Source organism: Phacochoerus africanus, chromosome 9 (genome assembly GCF_016906955.1).
Source record: "Phacochoerus africanus isolate WHEZ1 chromosome 9, ROS_Pafr_v1, whole genome shotgun sequence".
Classification (NCBI taxonomy): Eukaryota; Metazoa; Chordata; class Mammalia; order Artiodactyla; family Suidae; genus Phacochoerus; species Phacochoerus africanus.
Genome location: NC_062552.1, coordinates 16,739,708 through 16,763,215, shown reverse-complemented (window position 1 = coordinate 16,763,215; position 23,508 = coordinate 16,739,708). Strand labels below are relative to the sequence as shown.

Here is a 23,508-nt window from a genome sequence, read left to right as displayed (position 1 = left end):
TTAGTCACATGAACACTACAAGCTGCAAGGGAGGCTGGAACAATGTAGTTTTGATTCCATTTTGCAGCCAGGGGCACAATGGAATGAGAGGGTTGTGGGGGAAGAGCACTAGGGTCTGACCCAAATCGAGTGTCCTGAAGAATTCTTTCCCTCTCACATGGTCTTGTTCTGTTTCTCTGGAAAGACTACAAGATTAAATCAGGAAGTACTATCTCAGGAAGGACACAAGATTAAGTTAGGAAATATATCTCAGGAAGGACAAAGAGGTGATGAGAAGGATAAATGATAACCTCAAGATATATTAGATTATTTCGGTCATGTCTTAACACATCCATGCAGAATGTGTTAACCCATCAGAGTGATGTAAGAGGTGTGGTGGTTATGGGTTAATTAGAGAAATTTCCACAGATATATTTTATCCAAAATCAAAGAGATGGGAAAGGTAGAATTCAGCAGGATGGTGAGGCAGGCTGTTTCAGGAACGAGCAGAATTACTCTTCAGCAAAACCGTGAAGGAAGGACATCCTCTTCAGGGCCCTTCTATTCTGACCTGCATATATTTCCCCTCCCTTTCAACACTATTCCCTTCCCACGAGCATGCAATGGTGTGTACACGTGTGTGCACACATGTACACAACACACACGCATGCTTATATTTTACTGAACCATAATTTAAGAGGAAAAAACAGGTCTGCTAAACTAATGAACTCTTATCTAAGACTTAATTCGCCACCATCCCAGGAGTATTGTGCAAATTAAATTAAAATTCCCAAGATTGAGTGTTACTTCAACTCCAATCAATAAATGCCTTAGAGACTACTTCTTAGGGTCTATTTCTTACAGACCCTACAAGGGTGAAAAAGAATACATTTCTTCCCTCGAAGAGGTTATACTCTGGTAGAGAGCCATGCACTTTCCTTCCAAGAAAAACATGCAGAATGATCTCTTATTCAAGCTGTTTTGAGGGCATTGGGGAAGCAGTTTAATCCACAGCTTGAGAGGAGGATGGTGATAAATGGGTAATACTTCGTAGGTGGAATTAGACCTGGGTAGGAGGAGAATGTGTGAGGTGGAAGGACTGGCCTGAGAAGAGGATGGAGATGCATGACAGTGAGTAGCCTACATGATGGAAGGGACCAGGGATGGCCTCGTGAGACTTGCAGCTGAACATGCAGCTAGATGCTTTAACATGAAGGCACTTGGAAATTTAATAATAAAAGAAGTGGGCGATACAGTAAGTTAGATGAGAGAATACTCGGATCAAGGCTATAGAATATCCAATATAGAAATGTCATCTGGAGCAGCACATAGACTGTGAAGAAAACAGAAAAGAAAACAGCAACAACAACAACAAAAAAGGTCTAGGCAAAGAAACTTGGAGACTAGCTCATGTCCAGATAAGAAGTAACAGAGACCAGAATGTACGGTTAGTGGGATTTGAGAAGACAGAATCTGGGAGTTCCTGCTGTGGCTCAGCAGTAATGAACCCGACTAGTATCCATGAGGACATGGGTTCAACCCCTGGCCTTGCTCAGTGGGTTAAGGATCTGACATTACCATGAGCTATGGTGTAGGTTGCAGATGCAGCTCAGATCCCATGTTGCTGTGGCTGAGGCATAGGCCAACAGCTGTAACTCCAATTTGACCCCTAGCCTGGGAACTTCCACATGCGACAGGTGTGGTCATAAAAAGAAAAAGAGAAAGAAAAAGAAGAAGAAGAAGACAGAATCTCTCACTACTGGTGACATTTCACATGAAAATCAGGTAGGATATATGGGAGAGGGAGCCTTGTTAGGTGCTTCTCAGGTGACACCATGTTTCCACATTTCCCAATAGTGTGTGTGACCTTTAACCCCAAGTGTAGAGAGGCAGAGGGAGAGGAAGGCATTGGAAACTTAATAAACCAAAAGGAAAGAACAGGAAATAGAATCATAGACTTTCAGAGGTGAAGGGGCCCTATAATAAGGCTCATATTTTTTACACTAGAAGACACAGATTTGGGGACAGGACAGAGACATGGGACCTGCCCTCCCTGATATTAGTGTCTTAGCAGAAGAAATAGATATTAACCATTCAAGAGCACCCTATGCAAAGTCATAAGAGAAATGACAAACTGGAGGAAATATCTGCAACACATATCACAGGTAAATGATTAATATCAATAAGAAAAGGCACCAAGATAACAAGAAGGGAAAGATAAAGCACCCAGGAGAAAATGGACAGGACATGTGGACAGTTTGTACACACAAAAACTACAAATGGTCCTTAAGCACATGGAAAGATACTCAACCTTACTCAAAATGAGAAAAATAAGCATTAACGCTGCCCTGAGTACCATTTCCTACCACCTAAATCAAAAGTTGGGCAACACCACCCGTAAAGCAGTGGAGAAATGGACACTCGTGATTTGCTGATAAAGGTGAGAAATGGTACAACCCACTGGAAGAGAAATAAGGTGGTTTCTAACAAAATGACTGATGCATTTATCCTTTGACCCAGCCATCTTATTCATGGGTATTTGCTCCACATACAACCTGCACTGGCATAAAATAACAGACAGAGAGAGAGAGGCACATGTGATTATTACTGCAGCGTAGTTTATCCTAGTAAAAGACCGAGAATAACTCAAACACCAGCATAAGGAACTGGTTTCAGAAACAATGGAAGAGTTACACGGTGGAATTTCATGCAGTTGTAAAAAGGAGAGAGATTCATTATGTCTTGTTATAGAACAAGCTCCAGAGTATCTTGTTAGGGAGGAAAAGGCATGGTGTAGAACATGTATAACATATGTTATCATTTGTGTTAAAAAGAGAAAAATCAAGATGTATACCTGTATTCATCCTTGAAAAAAAAAAGAAATACTAGAAAGATAAATAAGAATCTAATAAAAAATGTTTGTAGGAGTTCCTGTCATGGCTCAGTGGTTAATGAATCCAACTAGGAACTATGAGGTTGTGAGTTTGATCCCTGGCCTCGCTCAGTGGGTTAAGGATCCGGCATTGCCTTGAGCTGTGGTGTAGGTCACAGACACAGCTTGGATCCCGCGTTGCTGTGGCTCTGGAGTAGGCCGGCAGCTACAGCTCTGATTAGACCCCAAGCCTGGGAACCTCCATATGCCACAGGAGCAGCCTTAGAAAAGGCAAAAAGACAAAAAAAAAGTTTGTAAAAGGAGAGGTTTTGGAATAAATGGGAACAGAATTCAAAGCTAGATAGCTTAGTGTATATCTTTTTATTTCATTTTGATTTTCTTATGTAAACATGTTTAAAATAGGAAAAAACACTATGAAATTTAAAATGGTAATTGTGTCAAACATTTAAATGAGATATTCATGGTACTATCATAGCTAGGAAAGACTTGGAATCGTGGAGGTCAAGGAAGGCTTGGTGGAGGAAGTGGCTCTTGAGCTGAGATCTGAAGAATAAATAGAAGTTAATGGGTTCGGAGAGCAGAGAACATTATAATCAGATAGGGAAGCCTCTGCAAAAGCCCTGTGATGGGAAGGGGAAAAGCACTTATGGAGAACTTTAAAACGAGCAGGCAGAATAGCAAAGCGAGCTGGGAGATGAGGCTGAACCAATGAAGGCAGGCTAGAGACCACATGAGGCTTGTGGGCCATGCTGAGAAATATTTTTTTAGTCTAAGAGAAATGAGATGCTATTGAAAGGTTTTAAGCAAGCAGACAAGAGGCGGTGCAGGGAAATCAGTGCTTTATTTAGGGGAATATTCATAGTCACTGGTGATTATAGAGGAAAAAGGTGTGGTGTGATCACTGCGCTTGTTCTTAGAAAGAACCATTGGTCCCACCCATTTCTCAAATTCACCTGTAAAACCACACATAATGCTTGCTAACAGCATTCCACGTGTTTCAATTATGATCCATCAGTTGCTATTTGCTAAAAACATTACATGAATTGCACAAAGGATAGAGTTGTTATAGCCTAATTTACATTGGAACTTATCTTCGTTTCTAGGCAACATCATTGCACTGGATAATGATGGCTCTGACCCTCCGAATCTTTCACAATCTGGTAAGTGAAATGAATGAGGGAACCAATTTCTGTGTGTTCAGGCCAGTATCTCAGACTATTAGATCCAGCCTGGGAATAAAACCCATTTTTAATGCACCATTTGATAAGAACACTTAACCTCAGTATGTGTTGTAATTAGAGAGATAATTAGAACTTCACCAGAACCTCTTAAGACTAGGAATATATTTGAAATGCACCTAGAATGAAAATTGCATTATCTAAGACCAATCCAAGGTATGTTTCCTTCCAACTCTACCTTGCTGCCCCCCTCCCCAACCCCAAAGCTTTTGCAGTCTGAGAAGTGTGAAAAGATAAGGATTTTACAGGTAGTGTATATCACAGGAGGCTAATGGGTTCAGTTGAAAATTGCTTTATAGTTATTTGAAAAGGGAAAAAAACCGCTTAATTTTGAAAATGAGTTTCAAAGGCTGAGTATGAAGGAGAAGGAGTATGAGTCATGTAGGCAGAGAGGAAGAAAAAACCACAAAAAACTACTTTTGTAGGAACCTACTCATAAAATGTTAATATATGCATAAGAAAATTGTGTTCCTTAATCTCTGAAGAAACACTTATCACTAAGAACCCTTTAATTCTTTTCCTGTGCTTGATTTATTAGCTTATGAAGTTATGTTAATAACCTTCATGTTAATGGTTTGGGGGCTCAAATGACCTGATTTTAATAATGAAGTAATTTATGCAATAAATGCAATCAGCAGCTCTGAATCTCACTTAACAAGGCAGTGTTGGTGATTAGCCAATGCTAAAACAAGTGACTGCCAGCGTGGGGGAAGGCATGTGCTTCTGCAGAGAAAAGGGATCTCGCTGCTGGGTGATAGGCGCAGAGGTGGGGGCTCTGCAAGGCACGTGACCGGCACTGCAGCTCTTAGCTGCAAAAGCTCTGGTAGAGGTTGTGCCTGAATCCAAACGTAACGTATGAACTGTAAGACGAGGCTGGTACTTCACTAGGTACAGAGTACGTCTACGGGGGAGGTGAATCCATGGACAAGGAACATTTTATACCCTTGGTTGGAGTGGAGTGATTTCCTGGGAGGAAACTGGAGAGCCCCCAAAAAACGCGGATGAAGGAACAGCCAGCTGTTTCCTTCCTGGAAGAGGATGTCGGGGCCGGCGCCCTCCCAGGCAATGAAGGGGACACCGAGAAGGAAGAGAGGGTTCCCAACTCCCGCTATCATGAAATCCACATCCTAGAATAACCTGGGTGCTAATATTACTCAACTTTGGCTTCTGAGAGTTTTATATTGAATTATCTTTCTTGCTACCCCCCTCGCCCCACTAAAGCTAAGGCAAGTGTTTTACACCCTTACACACTCATCTAATACAAAAGCATATTTAACCAAGCTAGGCAGATAAGATTTTTTTTTCCTCCTTTCTTTTTTCTGAGATTCCCCAGCAAACAAGTTTCCATTTCCTTCTCTTACAGTCTACATATTTCTCTTAAGAACTGTTTCCCTCTCAACTGAAATCTACTAAACCACTCTCCGATTTCCTTAAAATGAAGATGGGTGTGGCCATAGCCTCCTCCTGCTGACTCTGCAAAACCCCAACCAGGACTGAGAAGGGCAAGCAAGAGCCTGTGTTTCCAACAGGGTCCAGATACCACAGTTATGAATCTTCCAGCACCCTTGATCTTCACCCTGAACACTGACATTTCACACGATGTTCTTTTAAATGTTCAAAAACACGGCTGGGGTACTTGAAAGAATGTTATACCTCCCCCTAAGAAAGTGTGACATCAGATATGCTTTTGGCACAATGTTAAATGAAAACAAAAAAGCAAAATAATTAAACTCTAAACTGCGATGTAGCAAAGACAGCATTAGCTTGGAAATGAAATGCACCTTGTAAGAAGATTCATCTTCAGTAGAATTTTTCCTTCTTTTTTTTTTGGTCCTTTGTCCTTTTAGGGCCGCACCTGCGGCACATAGAGGTTCCCAGGCTAGGAGTCCAGTCAGAGCTATTGCGGCCAGCCACAGCCACAGCAACACCAGTTCCGAGCCGTGTCTGCAACCCACACCAGAACTCACAGCAATGCCGGATCCTCAACCCACTGAGCGAGACCAGGGATCGAACCCACAACCTCATGGTCCCTAGTCGGATTCATTTTCACTGCACCACGGCAGGAACTCCTTCAGTAGAATTGTAATTCTTCATTTCAGTTGTAAATTGGCATTATATTGACTATATTGAAAATGAAGGTCATCCCAAGTTTTGTGTCACATATGAAATCTAACTCAAACTTGACTTTTTTCAGAACTGCATAAAGTGGATCATAATTTTACCATCCCAGAAAGCATGAAGTTAATGCATTTGAGAGGCTTCTTGTGCCATCTGCGGTAAGGGGTACATATGCATAATTCCTTAATTTAAAAAATTACAAGTGATAATAGTACCTTGCTTCTTGCAGCACGTAAGTCCTCAAATTTCTCCTCACAGGTTATCAAACCCAGCACCGTGTATGATTACTCAATACCAGACCACATCAATCCCCACCACTGAAAATCAGCTGCAAGTATTGTCCCATTTCACAAATAAAAATATCTGCCAAGAAGATTTAGACAGACATTTCTCTATGGAAGCCATACAGATGGCCAAAAAACACATGAAAAGATGCTCAGCATCACTTATTATTAGAGACATGCAAATCACTACTATGAGGTACCACATTACACGAGCCAGAATGGCCATCATCAAAAGGTCTACAAACAATAAATACTGGAGAGGGTGTGGAGAATAGGGAACCCTCTTACACTGTTGGTGGGAAATTGGCGAAACCACTATGGAAAACTGTATGGAGATTGACAACCATTATGGAAAACTGTATGGACATTACTCAAAAAACTAAAAATAGAATTACCATATGATCCAACAATCCCACTACTGGGCATATATCCAGAGAAAACCATGACTTGAAAAGACACATGTAACCCAGTGTTCACTGCAGCACTATTTGCAATAGCCAAGACATGGAAACAACCTAAATGTCCATCAACAGAGGACATTGTGGTATATATACACAATGGAATATTACTCAGCCATTAAAAGGAACGAAATACCAGCATTTTTAGCAACATGGATGGACCTAGAAATTATCATACTAAGTGAAGTCAGTCAGACAATGAGACACCAGCATCAAATGCTTTCACTGAATGTGGAATCTGAAAAAAGGACACAATGAACTTCTTTGCAGAACAGATACTGACTCACAGACTTTGAAAAACTTATGGTTTCCAAAGGAGACAGTTTTCAGGGTGGGAGGATACACTGGGGGTGTGGGATGGAAATCCTATAAAACTGGATTGTGACGATCATTGTACAACTGTAAATGTAATAAATTCATTTAATAATAAAAAAGAAGATATGGTACATACATAAAATGGATTATTACTCAGCCATAAAAAAGAATGAAATAATGTTACTTGCGACAACATGGATGGACCTAGAAATTATCCTACTAAGTGAAGTTAGTCAGATAGTGAGAGATAAACATCAAAAGGTATCATTTACATGTGGAATTTAACAAAAGGATCAAATGAACTTATTTGCAGAACAGAAACAGACTCACAGACTTTGAAAAACTTATGGTTACAAAGGGGCGAGGTGGTAGGGAGAGAGGGGCGGACTGGGGGTTTGAGATGGAAGTGTTCTAGAATTAGGTTAAGATGATGGTTGTACAACTATAAATATAATACAATTCACTGAAAAAAAAAAAACTATCTGCCAAGAGAACTTGTACCTCCTTTGCCCATGTCCTCAAGCACATAACCTGGAAACTTGGTCCATTGCAGTAATCACTGTATAGTCGTGTTTTTATCCCTCGGGATTCTCATCAAATATGGGTTTAACTTACAATATCAAAAATACTAATCAATGAAACTGCAAGGACACGGGCTCTTTGCAAAAGAGTAACTCTGAAAGTTCTTTCAGCCTAAAATCCCTCTGAATGTAAAATGTTGAAGAATGTTGTTTTCCTGTAGCCAGAAAACACTGCAAAAAGAAAGAAACCATACTCTTTCCCAATGCCAATGTAGAAAGCAGAGATCTAAGCAAAGCCTTCCTTTGACTCTAAGCAATGGCAGCCACGATGTGTGGTTTCGATGGAATCCCATCCTGTTGAGTGTCGGTAGAATTCCATGGCTTTTCATATTTTTTTTCTAAACCCTTACCACTCTTCCTTTAAGTGTATTTCCCCTCACCAGCTTGAGCTCTCAAACTCACAAAGGCACTTTCTTCCCCTCTGGTGGAAAATACTGTACCTTGCAAAGCAGGAAGAAAAAAGCAATGGGTGTAATCGTCATGCCTGGGCTTCACCTTGCATCCCTTTTCTGAGTTCCTGATTCTGTACAACCCTCCCCTTCGTGATGAAGGCTCATCCCTCCCACTTCCAACCTCTTCTCTGTTTTGCTCTACATGGACTTTCCACCCTCCAAGGAATGTTGGCCAGATTATAGCTACTTCAACCATCTGGAAAGGCTGTTTAAAATTATCCTTTGAGTGGTAAAACAACAACAACAGCAGTAACAAAAACCATGCTATTTCTAACCCCAGGGTGTCAAGATAGCATCAGGTTAAGGGAAGATGGGCTTCCTATTGCTCTGAGCTGCAGTGACCAACATTCTTTTCTCCTAAGAGTAGCTCTGCCCCTTGTGACTCAGGCGTTTCTCACACCTCCTGAGTCCCTGGTTCCAAACAGATTCTTTCTTCTCAGCTCTGGATTAAAGCATTTCTTTTATCACTCACAGCCACTGTACAATTTATACCAGCCACTATGTCAAAGGAAATAAAATTAGGTAAGAAAAGAAAAATCAGTTCTTTAAATTTTAGCTCCATATTTTTAAAGAAGGAAACCATCCAACTGGATTCCGTTTGGGCCAAGAGGGTCATATAAGACCCTCTGAACATGGGCTTCTCCTGCTTTCTCTGCACTTTCCTGTACTCTCCTTGGCAGTGCAGAAATTCTGACTTGTTTTGTACTTAAACTGACTTAAAATGAGTGGGCAACAAAAAAGAGACTTCCTCTTGCTAACAAAACTATTTCTGGGACAAATGAATATATTTTTACACCCATGGCCAGAAATAGAGTATTTTTTAAATTCCACTGTCTTTAAATAACCCAGAACCACAATATTGTGGTTGAAAGCGTGGACTCTGGAGCCAGAAGAACTTGGATATGCGTCTTGCCTCTTTTGTAATAGCTGTGACCAGGGGCAGTGACCTGACTCATCTGTGGCTTGCTCTTCTCATCTTTAAAATGGGGATACTAATCACACATCCCATTTAAAAAATGTTTTTTTATTTTAAAATCTAATTTTTATTTTTGTCTTTTTACGGCTACGTCTGTGGCATATCGAAGTTCCCAGGCTAGAGATCAAATCAGAGCTGCAGCTGTGGGCCAACACTGTAGCCACAGCAACACCCGATCTGAGGGGTACCTGCAACTTACACCTCAGCTTTCGGCAATGCTGATCCTTAACCCACTGAGCAAGGCCAGGGATTGAACTCATATCCCCACGGACACTATGTCAGGTTCTTAACCCACTGAGCCACAATGGGAACTCCATACCTCCCACTTGTGATTGGAGTGAAGACTATTTGAATTTATGCATAGAAAGCACTTAGGCATAAACTGTGTCTGGCATAAGAGTAGGTGCTCTATAACTGTTCTCTGTTACCCATGCAATAATGATGCCTCACACCCAGTCCCATTAATAAGAATCCCATTCACCCACTGTGACTCTAGGACAGATTCTGGAAATCTCCCAGGAGGATCAGGAACAAAGAAAATGTGTTGCCTCTCACATCTTCTCTAAAATACTTTCCTTTTTACAACTCAATAATTCTTTTGATTCAGCACAATCTTGGAAAGATACTTAGCAAGATAATAGTTCAAAGGAGTATGTGTTTTAAATATGATAATTGGAGTTAGCCAGATAAGCATTTGACTTACAATGTTTAGTACTCTTAATGACTTTGGTTTAAGCCCTATATAATCGAAAACCATCAGAGCCACTAGCTCTGTCAGCTTCTGCACAGAAACAAAAAGTCATCAGAGGCCAAAGGAAGTTAAGATAGTTGCCTTTTCCCTGCAAGAATTTCTCATCTCACATATAAAATACAGATTGCTGTCACTGCATCAAGCTTTAGGGAAATTAAAATATGGCTTGTGGAAGGAATTAAAAATTATTCATCCAAAGCAGTTTCGCAATGTTCTGTGTGGAGGGGAAAGAGCCATTGTTTCTCCTACTTCTACCCCCTCAAAATTATCCTCCAATCTGACACTTCTTAATCTGAGTTTATTTTCCAGGTCATTAATTTGATTTCTCAATGTTCTGCAGCCTTTAAATGTCTCAGTTAAAACAGCATCATCATCATCAATCATCATTTTCACTTCTTCCTTAAATTTGTTCTTTTCTCCTGCCATCTTGGTTTGTTTAGTTTTTTTTTTTTTTTAATCATTGCTTTTAAAGAGTCCCTGAGTTTTCTTTGCATCTACCCAAGCTAATGCAACTTAACAAGTCTATTGTGAGTCTCCCAGAGGAGACAAATGGAATAGTAAGCAGGCCTATATCCTGGATTGTGGAAACCAAAAGAATAGCAACATGGAAGCATATGTTTATCCCTGTAGTATTTTTCCTGAAAAACAACAAACTCGGCTACCAAACAAATAGATCACATTACAAATGAGAGGCAGAAGATATACCATGCCATCAACAGAGAGCTGCCCTCCAACCCAGCTTCTCTCTTACCTGTCTGCAGGGTTATAGAGCTGAACCAGGGGGATGTTTTGCCATTGAACATGATCTGTTCTGGTTATCCATACAGAGGGTTTCTCTTTACATCTATTTTAGGCAAATCAGATCTCTCAGAATACCAAAAACTCTAGGTGAACTAGGATTTAAATTCAAAAGAAAAAAAAAAAAGGGAAATTACAGGAATTTAACCTATCTGAAACATCAACTAAATTAGTTCAAGTGAATGTACTTAAATCCTAATATTGCAACTTAATAGTTTCATTGCCCAGAGTTAGAAGTTGAGGGTGTATGTCCACATTTGTTTAATACATTTTGGTACATGTAAAACTTTGGCCCCTTAGCTAAGAATAGGTTAATAGGGTTTTCTTTAGAATATTATCAACTCTGAAATTCTCCATTATTCTTACTGTCTGGTGTCAGGGCAGCCCTGTGTATATGACGCTCCACTAGAGGTTGGTGACGGCTCCTCAAAGACCATTCCAAAGCATCTCCGTGGCTTTCCCAAACAGAACAGCTGCTTTCCTCTGCAATGTGTCCTGATGTTTGATCGCCATTCTCCAGCCATTCAATAGCTCCCTTCCACATAGACCCTTTCATAAGCATTGCCATCACATGTTTAGGCATTTGGAGCTTAGGCTGATGAGGTGTATATGAAGGATTTGGGTAAAGACAGAAAGGTGAATTAAGTTACAAAATGTCTTTGCAAGATTTTTGTTTGTTTAATCTACAATGCACTTGTTTAAAACAAACAAACAAACAAACAAAAACAAACAACCCAGAAATCTTTAGGTGGCTAGATTTCCAAGCCTACCTCTAAAAATATGGTTAAATGTGAAGGCAGTTGAACCGGAGTGTAAAAGTCATTTCCCATTGTTCCTTTAGAAAAAACAATGAACTAGTCCTCCCTGGAATACTGGAAGCAGGGTGAGAACTCTGCCGTTTCTACAGTCCCAGTCTTCAGAAATTAATTTCCTTAGTTTCTTTCCTCTTTTTCTCCTCAGGGACAAAAGAATTTCTCTGCCCTTTTCCTTGTTTTCCTTCTTTTTTAGGAAACGAGAGTGGATTTCTTCTTTCATTTTATGCCTCCCCAAACAGCAATAGGACCCTCGGGGAGCCTGCCCAGCAGCCAGGACAGTGAATCCAGGGCTGGGCAGTGACAACAGGGTCAATCTTCCCACAGCCTGTTCCTGAGGAGGGAATGTCCCATGTCAGCTCTGCCCTCCTTGGGGACCATTGGTAGTAAAGAACAGCCATGGCAAAACCATGGGACAGTGGTTATCAGGGCTTTGGGGAGAGAAATGACTAGACAGAGTACAGAGGATTTTTCAGAGCAGCGAAAATACTCTGTTATGATACTATAATGGTGGATGCATGTCACTTTATGTTTATTCAAACCCATAGACTGTATAACACCCAGAGTGAACCCTAATGTAAACTATGGACTCTGGGTGATGATGATGTATCAATGTAGGTCTATTGAATGTAACAAATGCTCCACTCTGGTGGGGGAAGTTGATAATGGGGGGGACTGTGCATGTGAGGGGGCAGGAAATATATGGAAAAATCTCTGTACCTTTCTCTCAGTTTTGCTGTGAACTTTAAACTGCTTAAAAAAAAAAATCCTAAAATGTTAATTTTTGAAGAGAGGAAAAAAGGGGGGTGGGGTGGGAGAAATACCATAGAGTGATTCTGAAAAAAAAAAAAGAAAGAAAAAAAAGCCACCAACAATAGCTTACCACTTACAAAGCATACCACCACCCACCACTACATTTCACGCTCAGAGTAACATTGCAGGGTAGGTGTGATTTTTACCCCATTTTACAGAGAAGCTCAGAGAAGCTCACTTGGTTCATAAATGGCAGAGGTAGGATTTGAAATTCTTTTCACTTCACAGTATCAACTCAGTCTTTAATGTGCAATTGTCATACATTATACCACAATAAAGCTGAATGTAATTGTCTTAGAAGCACAAGTAGAGAAATGCAGTATAAACTTCTTTCAACTATTAATTGACTTGGAGTTCCGTCGTAGCGCAGCAGAAATGAATCTGACTAGGAACCATGAGGTTGCGGGTTCAATCCCTGGCCTCGCTCAGTGGGTTAAGGATCTGGCATTGCTGTGAGCTGTGGTGTAGGTAGCAGACGTGGCTCGGATCTGGTGTTGCTGTGGTTCTGGTGTAGGACGGCAGCAATGGCTCTGATTAGACCCCTAGCATGGGAACCTCCATACGCCACAGGTGCAGCCCTAAAAAGACAAAATACCAAAAAAAAAAAAAAACAACTGTTAAATGACTTGTGTTTGTATGCTGAAGTAAGATAACGTGACTGAAACTTAAGTATTTTCTCTTTTCTTATTTAAGCACCCTATGTTTTAAAGCTTCTTATTCTATTTTGTTAATTTAAATGTTAAGAGCTTAAAAAAAGGTGTATGAAGTAAGAATTTATTTCAGAAATCTAAGAATGGGTATTAGGAATTTTATCAACATAATTTATTCCATTAGTAAATTAAGGGGAAGAGATGGGATTATAACAATATACGATAAGAGAGTAATTGATATAATTCTGTAAGCATTCATGGCAAAACCTCTAAGTCAAATAAAAATAGAAGGAAAATTTTAAACAAGATAGAATATTTATTGGAAATAACCAATACTGAAATACTAAAGAAATTTCTATAAAAATCAGAAACAAGATAGAGCTGATCATATTACCACTATTATTCAGAATGTGTGTGTTTTTTTTTTTTTTTTTTGTCTTTTCTAGAGCCGCTCCTGTGGCATATGGAGGTTCCCAGGCTAGGGGTCGAATCGGAGCTGTAGCTGCCAGCTTACACCAGAGCCACAGCAATGCAGGATCCAAGCCACGTCTGCAACCTATACTACAGCTCACGGCAATGCTGGATCCTTAACCCACTGAACAAGGCCAGGGACCAAACCTGCAACCTCATGGTTCCTAGTCGGATTCGTTAACCACTGAGCCACAATGGGAACTCCCCAGAATGTGTTGTGAAGGCAGCTAGAATTTTTTGGAGGCATGGCCAGAGAAAGGGGGAGTTATATAGAGCTGGGGCCCAAGAAAACTAGGTGCAGATTCCCTCAGAGCCTGGACCAAAAACTAAGAAGCACATGTACAGAGCCTGACTCTTTGAATTCTGCTGCTTGGAGGCTGAGAGCTGAACAGAGATATCAGAGGTCAAAAGAGTTTGTAAACATTGGGATTGCAGCCCAGCTGGGGTGGACAATCCTCACTGAAAACATAAAACATAAGGCATTACATTGAGACCCTAGAAAGGCCCTGTCTTCATATGCTTTGTGTCCTAGAGTAAAGGGCTTTCCCTAAGACTTAGGACAAAAATACTAAGAGACCATTCTGAGAAACCCTAAAACAAAATCTGACTACATCAAGACCTACCAAATACATATCTGCTCCTAAAACAAAAATCATCACCCTTTAAAGGGAGACAATATAATCAATTTTCCCTATAATGTATTGTCCACAATGTCTAGCATGCAATAAAAAATTACTAAACCTTCAAAGAATCAAGGGAAAAAAATGGAAACAGACCTTGACATGACCCAGATGTTATGATTACCATAGAAAGATTTTAAAATATGCATAGGGATGTGAAATAAAGCATGAATAATATGATATACGAGAGAACGAATCTTAGTCAATACATAAAAATGATTTTAAGAAAGAGCCATTGTAAATACTAAGCTGAGAAATACAAAATCTGAAATAAAAGGTCCCCTGGTAAGCTTAACAGCAAATTGAACACTATAGAAGAAAGCATCAATGACTTTGAAAATAGCTTAATAGAAATTTTCACAAACTGCTTACTGTGAAGAAAATTTCTGAAATAAAAATAAACAAAGCCTTACTGACTTGTGGGACAATATAAAGTGTTCTAGCATAGTGAAAAATGGAGATGTAGGAAAGAGAGAATGGGGGGGAAATTGAAGCAATAGTAGCTGAGAATTTTCCAAAATTGATGAGGGGTATTAATGATCACGAAAATCATACCTGGCCATATCATAGTCAAAGTACTAAAAATCAAAGATAAATCATAAAGCATTCAGAGGAAAAGAAAGATACATTGTATATCAGGGCACAAAGATAAGAATTACAAATAACTACTACCATGAAAAACAGTGGTGGTTGGAAAACAATCAAATGAGATGTAAAAATCACAGAGAGAAAACTGTCAGCCTAGGCTTCTACAGCCAGTGAAAATATCCTTCAATAAGAGAGGTTTAAATAAATTTCTGGATAAAAGAAAGCTAAGAGAATTCATACCCAGCAGATTCTCACTCCAAGAAATGTGAAAGGAAGTTCTTCAGACTACAGAAAAGTGATAACAGATGGAAATTCAGTTAGTTACACAGAGAGAAACCAATACCATCAGCCTTGGTAAATATGTGGTTGATTTCTTTAATACAAATTGCCCATTTAAATAACTATAATAACATAGTTTTATAAAATTTATAACATACACAGAAGCAAAATATATGACAATTCATAAAGAATGGGTATATGACTTAGCTATTCCAAAAAAACAAAACCAAACCAAAAAACCAAAACAAAAAAAGAGGGGCTTGAATCCAAAATACATAAAATCTACTATAAATGAGTATTTTTAATGAAAAACTTATTTCCAAATGGGCAAAACACTTAAATAGACACTTTACCAAAGTAGATTGAAACGATTTTTTTTAAGAAACATATAAAAGGGTGCTCAGTTTTCCTAGTCAACAAGGAAATGCAAATTAAAACCACAATGAGAAGCCACTTGTTCCACTAAAAAATGTTACAGACTAACAACCATCAAATGTTGGCAAGAATATGTAGCAAGTGGCGCTCTCACACCATTGCTGGGTATATAAAATGGTACAACTCCCAAGGAAAAAAGTTTTTTGGCTTCTTATAAAGTTAAAAATGTACCTCCCTATGACTCAGCAATTTCATTCTATGTATTTAACTCAAGTAAACAAAAACACATATCCACAAAAAGACATGCACAAGGATGTTCATTGTGAGACTTATTCATAATAATCCCAAACTTAAACCTAAAGTCCATCAGCAAGAGAAAGGATAAAGAAATTGTAGTGTGTTCATACAATTGAATACTACTAAGCAACTCAGAAAGACTGCTGAAACATGCAACGACATGGATAAACCTTAAGCCCATTTTGTCATGCTAAAGAAGTCAGACGCAAAAGAGTGTATACCATATGATTTCATTTAAATGACATTTTAAGAACAGACAAGAATAATCTATTGTGATAGAACAGGATTTGCTTCTTGAGGGGGACTGACTGCAACAAGGCAGGAGCAAAGAGAGTGATGAAAATATACCTCTTTATTGGGATGTCATTTACACAGGTGTGTAGGTCTGTCAAAAGTCACTGGACTCACACTTTTAAACTGTACAGTTTACTCTCTGTAAATTTTGCCAAATTAAAAGTAACACTCGAGAAAATCATAACAAATTAGTGAATTCAAAATCTGGTAGAAATGTATTCTGAGTATCACATACAAAATGTCAAATAAATATTGCAACCGTAGCAAAATATCACGTTAAGTCAGGAAGCTGGGTATATGGAGTATCAGAAATACCAGCTTCTGTGTTTTTCTGCATGTATAAAATATTTCAAAGTAATTCACATAAATAAAACATGACAAAGTTAAAATGTCTCTCCAGTCTTTGCTGTCTCCTTACAGGGAGACTTGGGTCAGAGATCAGCAAATAAGGTCACTGTTTGAAAAGACCTCATAAAGGAGAAATGCAAGCTTATTGACCCATGGTTTCTTATTTTAGAGTAATTATTCTGTTGCCACTTCACAGTATGGAATACCACCTTTGTCTCAAACCAAGATGTTAATTTCCTAATTTGTTAGGTTGATCACAGTGTTATAAATCCTATGAATCAATATTTCATCAGATGAGTGGGAGCACAATTTCTGCGCTGGCTTTTGTTCTCATGTTTTCCTTTGAAATTTGGGCATCTGACTGTTTCACTCAACTGAAAAACCATAGCCAAGCTCTCTAGGCGATTTAAATGCAAAGAGCTTTCTAAATGAATTGATCCTATTGTTTACAAGATCATTCAATTGTCCTCATGAAATTTCACTCTGTAGGACCTACTAGAGGGCCCAGATTCTTTAAAAATTTCATTTTCATACATTTCTCACACAGAGGTGACATTTTACAAAATCAGCTGTATAATTAGTGTTCTTACTGTACTTCTACACCAATTAGTGTTCCCTGAGCTCTCAGAGGGTGGGTGGTAAATCATTTAGTAATATCTGATTCCTTCAACAATTTTGAGTGCTTTATATTACACAGACTCTGTTCTAGGAGGGTGGTGAATACACAGCTATAAACAATACAGCCCCGGTTCTCCAGGACTTTCCAATTAGAAAAAGACATGACATTCACACAAATAACTATGATGCCTGAATATGAAAAATGCCTGAGGAGATGTGAGGAAAGGGTTTTGGGAATTCAAAGAAAGGAAAACTTTCTGGAAGCTGGGAGGTGAGAGTGGGTTATCAGGAAAAGGTCTTAGTGATAACGATGTTTTAGAAAGGTTTTTAATGGCTAGGGTTTCAGTAGCTGGGCAGCGGGAGGGAGGTTGGGAGGTATTTATAGAGAAGCATAGATGCGTGTGGCTGGGGACTCTGAAGTAGTAAAGATCCGGATTTGAATTAGGTTGAAACAGAAAATAAAAATGAGAACAAGACCGTGTACAATGCTTTGGGATGCAAGGAGCTGAAAGGCTGATTTAAAATGAAAAATGACATCACAGGATCCCCAGAGGCAGGACAGACCTAACAGTTATTCGCTTGAGCAACTTGGGGATGCCATTAAGGTCCCAGGTTCTTTCGCTGTGTTCTTCCAACGTTGGGGTCGGCTTACTTCCAGGAGACCCAGCCAAACATGCATCATCCCAAAGCAGACTTTGCTTCTCCCTAAGACTCTCTCGGGAACGAGGAAACTTCCAGAGGCCTCTACGCTTTTCTCATACTTCATTGGCCAGAACTGTGTTATTAGCACATTCCTAAACCAATCATTGGCAAGGGGGTTGGACTACTCTTAGACCAATCAGAGCCTCCCTTCCCACCCCCCCCTACCCCCAGACCATTTCCAAGTGGTGGATGAAAGACGATCTGAGAAAAATAAGGGTTATCTTAGGATAAAGGAAGGAAGGAAGAGAGATGGATGCTGGATGGAGACCAGTAACATACACTACGGGGACCAACAGCTGTCACAGGTCTGCTATATATTTAGTTTAGCACATGTGGATCTGAATAATAAAGATGTTTTAGAAGGGCCAGGCGAGGTTGCTGGACTTTATTCCACAGACATGAAGAGACTTACAGGATTTTGAACAGGGAAGTGATAAAATCAGAATATGATATTTAGACTTAGAACAGCTTGTGAAAATGGAGAAAATGCACATGTACCTGAAAGTAGTATGACTACTTGTCAAAAAATAAAATAAAATAAAAAGGTGAATTTTCACTAGCTTCACTTATTTTCCATCCCTCGTATGACCCCTTCATTCATCCTTCTGCCTGGCATTTGGTCAACACAATTATACAAATTAAGCTTTACCATCACATGAAACAAATGTGAGGTACAAACAGGATGGAGTGGAGATAAATAACCAATAATATCCCATGTTACTCCAACTGTCACCCTTGAAAAGCAATAAAGAGTCCCTGTCTATGCCTCTGGCATAGATTCCAGTTTTGAGATTATGCTTTTATCTACTTTGTGGTGTAATTAGCTCCCCAAGATGAGCTTCCATCTTCTATACTTTCTCAGCTCAGTTCTTCTAGCTCTGTTTATTTGAATTCCTTCTATCCTTGCTATTAAGACTTTTCCAAAGATGTGCTCTGGTCCTTCCACGTAACTCATCAAGTCTCTCTCCTCACTTTCCTTTGGGCTCTCCGATATGCCATCATACCACTTCGTTCAGATACACAATACACTTGCTCCTATAAACCAGAGTGAGCGAGATGCTCTGAATGTATTTAAATTTCTCCATCAAATCTTTGAACTCACCTTTGGGAGTTAACATTTTATCTCTTACCACCAGATTTTAAAGGGTCCAAAATATCACAGGATTAAATTTAGAGCTTAAGTACTAACGATGCTCAAATATCAACAGACAGAACCTGGACAAATGATTATTAATTCATCTCTGAGGCAAGGAATAACTGTGTCAGAAAAACATTTTGAGCACATCTGACTTTGTTCTTCACAGGCAGAAGTTTGTCAGTTACATCTCCCTTACATCCTAGAGCCACCTGAGAGAGTCTCCTCTCTTGCTCTCTTTCTCTCTCTCTCTCTTTTTTTTTTTTTTTTTTAAGGTCTTTTTAGGGACACACCTTTGGCATACGGAAGTTCCCAGGCTAAGGGTCCAACCCAAGCTGTAGCTGTAGCTGCATCCTATACCACAGCCACAGCAAGGCAGGATCTAAACTCTGCCTGCATCCTACACCATAGTTCATGGCAATGCAGGATCCTTAACTCATTGAGCGAGGCCAGGGATGGAACCCTATCCTCATGGGTTGGGTTTGTTACCACTGAGCCACAACGGGAACTCCTCTTGCATTCTCTTTTCTATAGTGGCTCCTGCCTTGGGCCAGTCCCATCTGGGGAATCACTAGCGGTGGCCTCCCTAAGGAAGAAAGAGAGCAAGGAGAGAAAGCCAATGCCAGAGAAAGCCAATACCTCCATTTCACCCCTTTCTATTTCCCTAAGCAACGCCACAAGTCCTAGCGAGCATGTCAGCAACATGAGGAAATGGCTCATGGTGTTTCTAAGGGGACAAACTCTGGTGGGTTAGGAATGTTGAACAGCCATGGAAAGAAAAGCAGGACAGCCAACCCCAAGTGTCAATGAAATACTTTACTAGGCTTTACTTTAAGCTTTACTAGGGAACTGGCAGCTTTTTCCTGATCAAAGTCTGACTTTAGGGTTTGTAAACAAAGGACAACACCCAACTCTCAAACTCCTCATCAGTCTTTACCCATCCCCCCAGCAGCAGTTGGAGCAGGGGTGATTCCAGCCCACAGAAGGCTGTTGCCCACTCAGTGCCACTGCCCTGGGAACCATGCACTCCCTACCATCCTGCACTGGGGTTTTGAACAGATTTCCCCCAGTGGAAGATGCTACATGGGAAAGGTGGGTTTCCTGGGCTCCTGAAGCTGGATGGTATTGAAGGTACGCATACCTAGTCTAGAAGCGGAAACACAGGGTCAAGCCCACCGTTTCAAACCACCTAACACATTAGTTTCAGATTCTGAGCTAGAATCACTGTTCCTTTACCACGACTCCACTATGAATGAACTGGACTTTGAGGGTGAATCTGAGGCTCAGAATACTTTGGCTTACATAATTTACATGAGAGGATAAAGCATGTGGAATAGCAAACGATCAGTTCTGCTAACATTATTCATAGGGGACAACCCGTACTGGATCTTCGGCGTTCTTGGTCAACCTCTTCCTCTAAATGCCTCCAGCATGTCTTCCTAGTATTGAATAAACATCAGTTCTGCCTAGGTCATGGATTTTGTCAGTGGGAACCGAAAATGCGCCGGACTTTTTTTGTTGTTGTTATCATCACTAACAGCTTTCTTAATTAACCTGCTGATAAAATCAACAGCACAGTTCACTGTTCACTGTTTGCTCTCCAGCCACTACGGAGTCAAGATGCTCTTTGAGAAGCACAGAACACTTGCCTGAGGTTGTTTTGTTTTCCAGAAAGAAAGGGGAAGAAAAACAAACCCAAACCCTCACAACCACAGCGAGTTTGACTTAATGGCTAAAACTTCTTTCTGATTGTTTTGCCCGGAGTAACAGCCCTTCCTTAACTAATAACTTTAATTATAGCAACCGCTAGTTATAAAAGTGTACCTTTTCTCCTGACTTGGTCTGTTCCTGCAAAACTTCTAATTATGAAACCAAGGATCAGCAAGTCACTTTCCTAGGTTTTCATTAGCGGTGATGCAGGGTCCTGGGATTACACATATTGCGTATTTCATGCTCTGTACCTCAGTCTGCCAGGGCTCAAATCCATCTGCTGGGCTTTGTCTTTAAAGTTTTCCTTGACCCACATGATGGGTACAAAGCAAAAACGGGATCCTGATTCTCAAAGAGCTACGGGCAGAGAATACCACAGTTGACAATGTTGTGTACCACCTTTAAGGTGAAGAGATTTCCCAATGAAACTCAAAGTCTTCCTTTCATCTAAAAAAGGTCACTAGGATGGTGCAGTTACTAAAAACAACAACAACAACAACAAACCCAATTGTTTAAATTTAAGGCATCCAAAAAACATCCAAGATAAGCCTATTCTCTGGTTCCGTACCCACAACATTTTCATCTGATGATGAAGAATAAGATATTTTCCTGTACTTCAGGCAGTTGTGTCAGTATTCTTGAGATGGGATGGGTAAAGGCCATGTTGGCCTCAGTCATAATGAGAAGTTATTTAAATGATCTATTTCAGCTGCATTAGTGCCAGGTAAGGATGGTCTCATGTTTGATGACACACATTTAGTGGTTGATTGTGATGTTTTTCTAGATTGTTCTGCCTCCTTATGCAGCAATCTGGCTTGCTTTCCCCAGGCTGCCTTGCAAAGCTGTCTTTTCTCTTTGAAAATCACTCGGCAGTCTCAGAGGCCCTCGCACTTAGTGGCTCTCCTGGGATGCTCTTGGGGTGGACATTCATCCCCAGCCTCACCCCCACCCCCAGGTCATCCATGGTTGGCCCTCACTTTCCTATCAAAGTTGGGAGAAGCAGAAGGGCAGTTCTCAGCATGGGGCTGCCATGTGCGGAGAGCTGATGGCAGGGTGGCTGGTGGGGCACTATCTACCCTTTCTGTTGGAATGATGGACCCCATCACCCCCACCACCCCCTCACCACAAGAATTTCCCACAGCCTCAGGTGAAAAATTGATTCCTGACAAAGTGATTTCTAACCAATGACTACCTGCTTAACGGGTTGCTAACTACAATTGTTTCCCTTCTCAGAGTTCTTTCCTGGTCCCTCTTTTTGTGTCCTCCCTTTCTCTTACTGTTTGTTGTTCATCGTGTACAGAGACATATAATGCCTGGCTAATCAGAATTGTTAACCTAAAAAAAAAAAAAAATGACAGTAGGGAGTTCCTTAAAATTCGAAAGCCACTTCTCCATCCTAGAGAAGGCAAGTTCTGTTGGTGGTGTCCCTGGCGCTGTGTCGAGTAACTTTAATGTAAAATATGTAGGTATCCACACATGAGGTCTCTGATGGATTGGAGTAGACTGACTGAAGTCTGCGGGCAGGAAAAGACAGGATGGACCACGGTGACCAGCGGGTGGCAACAGTGTCCCCACTGGCCCATTCTGCAGAGAGACTGTTAGCCAAAAATTTGATGCAGTGCCTCACTCTGATTTTGCCCAGTCCCTGAGCTTGGCCCTTCAGCTGTCTAGTGGGTCTTTGAACCAACTGATTTCTTCAGTAAATTCCTTAACTGATTTCTTCAGTAAATTCCTTATCTGCTTCTAGAGATTTCTGTTGCACCTAACCAACCCCTCAAGATCCAGAATTTCTTGGCCATTCATAAGGGCTCCTGGCTTCAATGACGTGGGTCTACTGGTGTGCATGATTTATACCCATCTGGGTGGTAAAAGAGCTCATCCACTGGTGAGTCAATGGTTGGTTCATTCCACATTATTGCAGGGATTTTTCTAGACAGCTTTATTTTCCAGAAACTCCTCACTGGGGTAGATTTTCTTCCCCCAAATCAACCCCCATGTGTTAGTACAGTACCTGGCATACAATAGGTACTTGTTAAATACTTTCTGAATGAAACTGTTATCTAATTTTACTATATCAAATTGGTACTATTAAGATAAAATCCTACCAACAGAAACAAGATGATTCTCTTCCTACATGTGTGATTTGATGATGAACCCACTCAAGAATAATGCCTGTAGATATTCCACCAAGCAGTTCAATTCAACCAATATTTCTTGATCCTTTATTGAACACCTTTTCTAGGTGTTCATGCTGAGGTTATGGTTCCCTAGATTGCTGTGTGTGAGACCTCTGGCCACACTCAAGCGCTATGACCCTCAAGAGAAATTATCAAGAAAATGGAGACCATAATCCTTCCTCAAAGGGTTGTTACCAAAATCAAAATGTTACTGATGCCATTTCTTTTTGCCTTTATTATTCCTGTTTCTACTCTCAGCATCTTCTCTTAAATTTTGTTCAGAAAGACTCATGAGCAGAGTTCCCGTTGTGGCGCAGTGGTTAACGAATCCAACTGGGAACCATGAGGTTGCAGGTTCGATCCCTGGCCTTGCTCAGTGGGTTAGAGATCCAGTGTTGCCATGAGCTGTGGTGTAGGTCGCAGACGCTGCTCGGATGTCGTGTTGCTGTGGCTGTGGTGTAGGCCAGCAGCTACAGCTCCAATTAGACCCCTAGCCTGGGAATCTCCATATGCTGCAAGAGGGGCCCTAGAAAAGGCAAAAAGACCAAAAAAAAAAAAAAAAGACTCATGAGCACCTTCCCTGCGCCACTAAGTGAGTCACCATGGACACGAAGGTAAGTGGGACCTGCTCCTACTCTCAGGGAGTTCACAGTGTAGTCAAGGAGATGACTGGGCCAAAAGAAGTCAGTAAATATGGTGAGGGCAGGGATGGAGGC

General features: G+C 40.5%; 1 long non-coding RNA gene across 1 annotated transcript in view; it reads left to right on the top strand.

Annotated features, from left to right (window-relative positions):
- The window catches only part of LOC125135938 (uncharacterized), a 111,957-nt gene extending 106,018 nt beyond the window's left edge, over positions 1–5,939 (top strand). The window contains exons 3-4 of the long non-coding RNA XR_007137081.1: positions 3,976–4,032; positions 5,474–5,939. This is a non-coding gene — a long non-coding RNA (uncharacterized LOC125135938). The remainder of the gene's footprint in view (positions 1–3,975; positions 4,033–5,473) is intronic.
- The last annotated feature ends 17,569 nt before the right edge of the window (positions 5,940–23,508 follow it).